Source organism: Triticum aestivum, chromosome 3A, assembly GCF_018294505.1.
Source record: "Triticum aestivum cultivar Chinese Spring chromosome 3A, IWGSC CS RefSeq v2.1, whole genome shotgun sequence".
Classification (NCBI taxonomy): domain Eukaryota; kingdom Viridiplantae; phylum Streptophyta; class Magnoliopsida; order Poales; family Poaceae; genus Triticum; species Triticum aestivum.
Genome location: NC_057800.1, coordinates 710,886,270 through 710,892,086, shown reverse-complemented (window position 1 = coordinate 710,892,086; position 5,817 = coordinate 710,886,270).

Below are 5,817 nucleotides of genomic sequence, written 5' to 3'. Positions count from 1 at the left end.
CCAATCAGAGATCCGGTGAAGATTTGCTTCCCTGTATGAGTACGATTCATCTGATCCCTCTCTCTGTGGCACGCTGTGAAATTAACAGAAAGTGATTCCGTACGGTGGTCTCTCTCTTGCCAAATTAACAGCAGGAGAATCCCTCTTTTTCCGTAGGCGTAACAAATTCGATCGATCCCTTTCCTTCCTTCACCCGCCATCGTCTCCATCGCGGACTCCCGTCCCCTTCCCGCCGCGACCCACCACTCGCAGCCGCGCGCGCCACGGAGCCCCCGCTCGCATAAACCCTACCGACTCCTACTCGATCTCTACCCCGTCTCGGCGTTGCCGCCGCAGAACGATCCATATAAGGCGGCCCACTCCACCTCTATCTCCTCCACCCACAAGCAAAGCGCGGTGTAGCCAAAGCCAAAGCTCCCCACAACACAAGCCAAGCCATAACTCTCGAGCGTAGCGACGCCAAACCCTAGCTAGCTTCTCTTTTGGCCGTCTCTCTTTCTCTCCATCTGTCGTCACTGCTGATCGACCGATCTGGTTTCTTGGTTTCTTTCCATGGCCGGCTCCGGTGATCGTCAGCAGTCGCGCCGCAGCGGGGGCGAGCTCGAGGAGGGCGAGGTCGTCTCCGGGTACTACACGGGCTCCGACACCGACACCGACACCGACGACGAGGCCGCGCGCTACTACCTAAAGCCAGTGCGCCGCTACGACGACCACCAGGAGATGATGGTCACGGTCGCGCGGCCAGGCCCCGGCCCTGTCCTCGACGACGTGGTCGTTGGCACTGGCAGCGCCGGGTCAAGGTCAAGATCAAGATCGACTACCCAGGCGTCGTCGCCCACTACCTCGCTCGGCTCCGACGGGACCATCAGCAATGCTGCCGCAGTCACCGCGTTATTCCCGGCCTGTCCCGTCTGCCATAGGCAGTTCCACAGCTCCAAGGCCGTGCACGGCCACATGAGGGTCCACGCACAGGCCCAGCCCAAGGAGGAGGAGAAGGTGTATGCTACGGTCAGCGCCGTGGACGAGGTGGCCGACTCCGTGTCCGTGTCCAAGGCCACTGTCGTCGGGGAACCCAAGATCTCGGATGACCCGATGACGGTGGAGCAGGGGAGCAGCGATCAGGTCGTCCGCAGCAGCAGCAGAAGCAGCAACAGCGCCAGCGTCCAGAAGCCTTGTCAGAGTACTTCTGATCGGTCCATGGCCATCGTGGTGGCAGGGGTAGCACCGCCCACCGCTTTATCGGAGGAAGTTGACCTCGCCCCGACGCCTCCTGCACCGCAGCAAGACCCCGACTCACCGCCGGTCGCACGAGCACCAGAGCCAGCCGCCGCCTACCTCCACCGGGCCGCCCCGGCACAGCAGCATGCACTCGTCCCCCCACCACCGGCCGCGGCACCGCTGCATGCCTTCCACGGGCCGCTGCACATCATCGCGCACCGGGACACGGCCGCCCCGCGTGGGTTCTCGTGCAAGGAGTGCAACCGGTGGTTCCCGACGCACCAGGGGCTGGGCGGCCATGCCGCCGGCCACAAGAACCGTCGCATCGCGGCGGAGGCCGCTGCAGCCATAGCCGCGGGGCTCGACCCGATTGACCACGCCGTGGGCGGCCCCAGGCCGGAGAAGCTCCACACCTGCAAGGTCTGCGGCGAAGTTTACAACAGCGGCGTCCGGTTAGGGGGGCACATGAGGAAGCACTACACAGGAAAGCCCATCGTGCCGAGGAAGCGGGCGCGCCTCCTCCTTCCCCCGGACGTCCTCGGGCTCGCGATCCCCAGGCCGGCGCCACAGGCGCCACCGGCCGAGGTGGCGGCTGCGCCGCTGCAGGCGCCGGCGGTGCCGGCAGGCTGCGTGAGGCTCTTCGGCGTCACCATCGTGCCGGAGGCGAAGAAAGAGGAGGAGGAGCCCTGCGTCGACGACAAGCAGTGGATCGATAATGCGGCATGCAGTTTCATATCGAAGAGTATGAAAGTATTTTGATGTCAGTACATATTAGTCATACGTATGAAATTGTTATGAGATTGGTACCATTAGAAGATTTATTAAATCAGAAATATCCAAGGAGATGTCTAAAGTTGTGTGATAATTTTCATCGGTACGTGGAACTTGATAATTGTCTCTTGATTGTACTCTTTGTTCATCAAGTTTTATAACGTCCGCTGGCTGTTATACAAGGATGACACACTGCGCACCACACACACGCACATTAACCTTGATCAGCTTTCTTGGAACGAAAAAAGACCAAAGCGCGATGACAGCAATTTTCTCGGAAACGATCGTAAGAGAAGTACAGAACTCACGCTTGATTCTAAAAAAAGAAGTACAGAACTCACGCTCAAACTGGAAGTGCATGCATGCATGCACAAAGCCAAATAAATCGACACAAAAAAAAGTGTCTAGTTCTTTTGTACTCCCTCTTCTCCGTATTATAAGTCGTTTTAGAGAATCCAGTACAAAATTTCGGAGTTCAAACATTTTCTGCACTTTCCAAAAGTACCCCTGGTCGGGTCGGAGAGGGCTCTCTCGTGCACGTTTCCTCTGTTCCCCCCTCTCTCTTGCCTCGCCTTACACCTCCTCTTCCCATGTCCGCAGCGCCCGCTCCTCGGCGCCGTCGATCTCATCTTCCTCCTTGCTGCCCTCGCCCTCTCCATCCTCACCCCCCCTCCATCACCACTCCCACGGCGCTCAGCACAAGGCGGAGATGGAGGAGCCCCTGCACGCGAAGCCAGCGCCAAGCTGATCCCGCGGGAGGAGTTACGCCATAGGGTCTCGCTCGGGGCGTACTTGGCCCTCCTCCGCCACGTCGCTCGAGCTGCTTGCGCTGGCGTTCTTGCTCCTCCCTAGTTTTAAGTTTACTAATTTTATCGTCCATTGCTATTAAGTTTTGGCTGTGGAAACTTAGCAAAAACTTTAAAAAAAATGTAAACACATATTGAAAATTGGTCTTATTTCAAAGCCCTTGTCACAAGGAACACAAATATGCAAACAAAACTTAATTAGGACTTTCGGTTCAAAAGATAGTTTATGCTCCTCGTCCTACTCCTCGTCCGCAGCAAAGACGCCTCCTTCAGGTAAGCCCCCTCCTCCCTATCCCTCCTCTCTTGCACATCTGATTTGTTCGATTCTGAAATCTATGCACTGGTGTATGTAATCTGGGCAGGAGCAAACGCATTGACCACTTCTGCCTTGAATAGTTGGAGCACAAGGTCGAGGAGCATCCTCAACGCACCAATCTGGCCATCCTCCGCAGCCACGGCATCAACCTCCACGACGACGGAGATCATAGGTGCGTCTAACTCCGCCTCCACCCATGTCATCTCTGTGCCGCTGTGATTTGCAATATCTTGTTAGTAGTACACTGCATCCCTAGTTAGTACTAGTACAGTGCAGAAATATTGAGTACGACATGATGTTCAGTGTTGCCTCACTGTGTTAGTTCTCATACCACATCTAGAACAAAAATATATTGAAATTTAAGGGTGAAATGAAAACGTATGGGACATGGGATGGGGGGAGCATAATGCTATTAGTTGACATCATGCATGAATGCATGGGCCCCCCTAAAAGTAGTCCGTGGCGTCATGCATGTAAAGAAGATAAGCATACATGCATTGCAATCTTCAACCAAACGGAGGGCTGAGATCAAGCTTTTAAATCTAGGCTGATATGATTGATATATAGGCTGATATATTAGTAAATATCATTTTGTAAATATTATTTTCACACATATCTTCTGACATGGACTGAAATATCGACCGTATGGCCGATATCTGACCCGATATGCCTGCAAATATAGACCAGTACGTCGATGAACACAATTATTTGTCATAAAGCGGTGAAAAATGGATCATATATTTACAACTCCGTAGAACACATATATAATGCATTATCCTTAATCTTAGAGCGAGGATTTTGTGAATCTATCTTAAACAGTTATCCTCTCACAACTCCCCTCCCACCATCCTATGTTTTTCATCCGCCCTTGGTCTGCCCTTGGTTGAAAGTTGTCGAGGTTATGTCGTGGATCAATGGAGTAGCTGGAGTTGGACTGAAAAGGGACCCCCCCCCCCCTCCATGTTGGTTGGCTTTGGGGAAACGTTACCCGCGGGTGGATAGGCCCGGTTGGGATCCCGCGATTTGTCTTTCATCCCTTCAATATGTCACAAAACCACATTTGCTTCACTGCATACACACACGTGACATGCCCCGACTGAGTCCAAAGGCCTGCTACAAATATTGTGCTCATGCTGCAAAATATTCTTCACGTTATATTTTTCGGGAATTATTTTGTTTATTGTTGGAAACATTGATTTACATGTTGCAGCATATTTTTACAAGTGGTCAGCTTGGTAAGCTACCAACAAAAAATTAGCATATATGTTGCCATGCATGATTCTTCTCGGGCCTTCATTAGGAGATTGGTTAGTACATTTATTTACAGGAAGTAAATAATGCTACTGTATTGATTTGTTTGGACTGCTTCGATGTTTTTGGTATGTGCTTTATCATGCCAGGAAAAAAAAGAATATCTAGACTCCTCTCTCGTTCTAAAAAAAAAAGACTCCTCTCTCCGTCTCTAATCTCTTCACCGGTTTAATTAACTTTCCTTTGCCTCCACTAGTGTACTATATCTTGTTGGCGGAGAAATATCGATCAGATCCGGCCAAGATTCGTTTCCATATACGAAACTGCTATCTCTTCTCCCGCTCAAAGAAAAAAACAGAACTGCTAACTCCTCTCTCTCTCTCTCTGCCACGCTGTCAAATTAACAGAAAATAACCCGCAAAAAAAGATTAACAGAAGGTGATCACGTCTAAACTGCACGGTACGGTAGTCTCTCTCTCTCTCTTAAATTAACAGCAGGTGATCCCGTTTAAACCGCGCGGTACTCTCTCTCTCTCTCTCTCCCTAGTACTGTCAAACCGTTTAAACCGCGCGGAAGTCTCCCTCTATCTCTCTGCCACGCTGCGCTGTCAAAAAAAATCAACAGCAGGTGAATCCCCTTCAAACCGCGTAACAAACTGGATCCATCCCAGCCCCGCCACCCATCGTCTCCGAAGCAGACTCCCGTCCCCTTCCCGCCGCGATCCCCCGCTCGCAGCCGCGCGCGCGACGGAAGCCCCGCTGTCGTAAACCCTACCGACTCCAACTCTATCTCTACTTCTCCACCCCGTCTCGGCCTCCCGCCGCGCCTTGCCGCCGCCCAACGGAGCTACCCCTCACCCAAGCCGTCACTCTCCATATAAGGCACCCCACTTTCCCTCTACCTCCCTCCACCCACAAGCGAAGCGCAGACCCCACACAGGCCACAACACAAGCCAAGCCCTAAAATCTCGAGCGCAGCGTGCGATTCCAAAACCCTAGCTTCTCGCTCTCTCTCCTCGCTGCCAGTCGATCGATCTACCATCCGGTTTCCTTCCATGGCCGGCTCCGCGGATGATGATCGCCCGGCCCAGCCACCGCGCCGGCGCCGGGACATCGAGGAGGGCGAGGTCGCCTCCGCCTACTACACGGGCTCCGACACCGACACCGACGACGAGGACGCGCGCTACTTCCTCCATCCACTGCCCCTCAACGACCACCGTCAGCACCAGATGGTCACGGTCGCCCGCCCCGGCCCCGGCCCTGTCCCGGAGGACGTGGTCAGCGCCGGGTCAAGAAGATCAAGATCGACTACCCGGCGCTCGTCGCCGTCGTCCTCGCTCGGCTCCGACGGGACCATCAGAGACGACGGCCACGCCGGCGGCGATACTGCTGCCGCCACCGCGTTATTCCCGGCCTGCCCCGTCTGCCACAGGCAGTTCCACAGCTCCAAGGCCG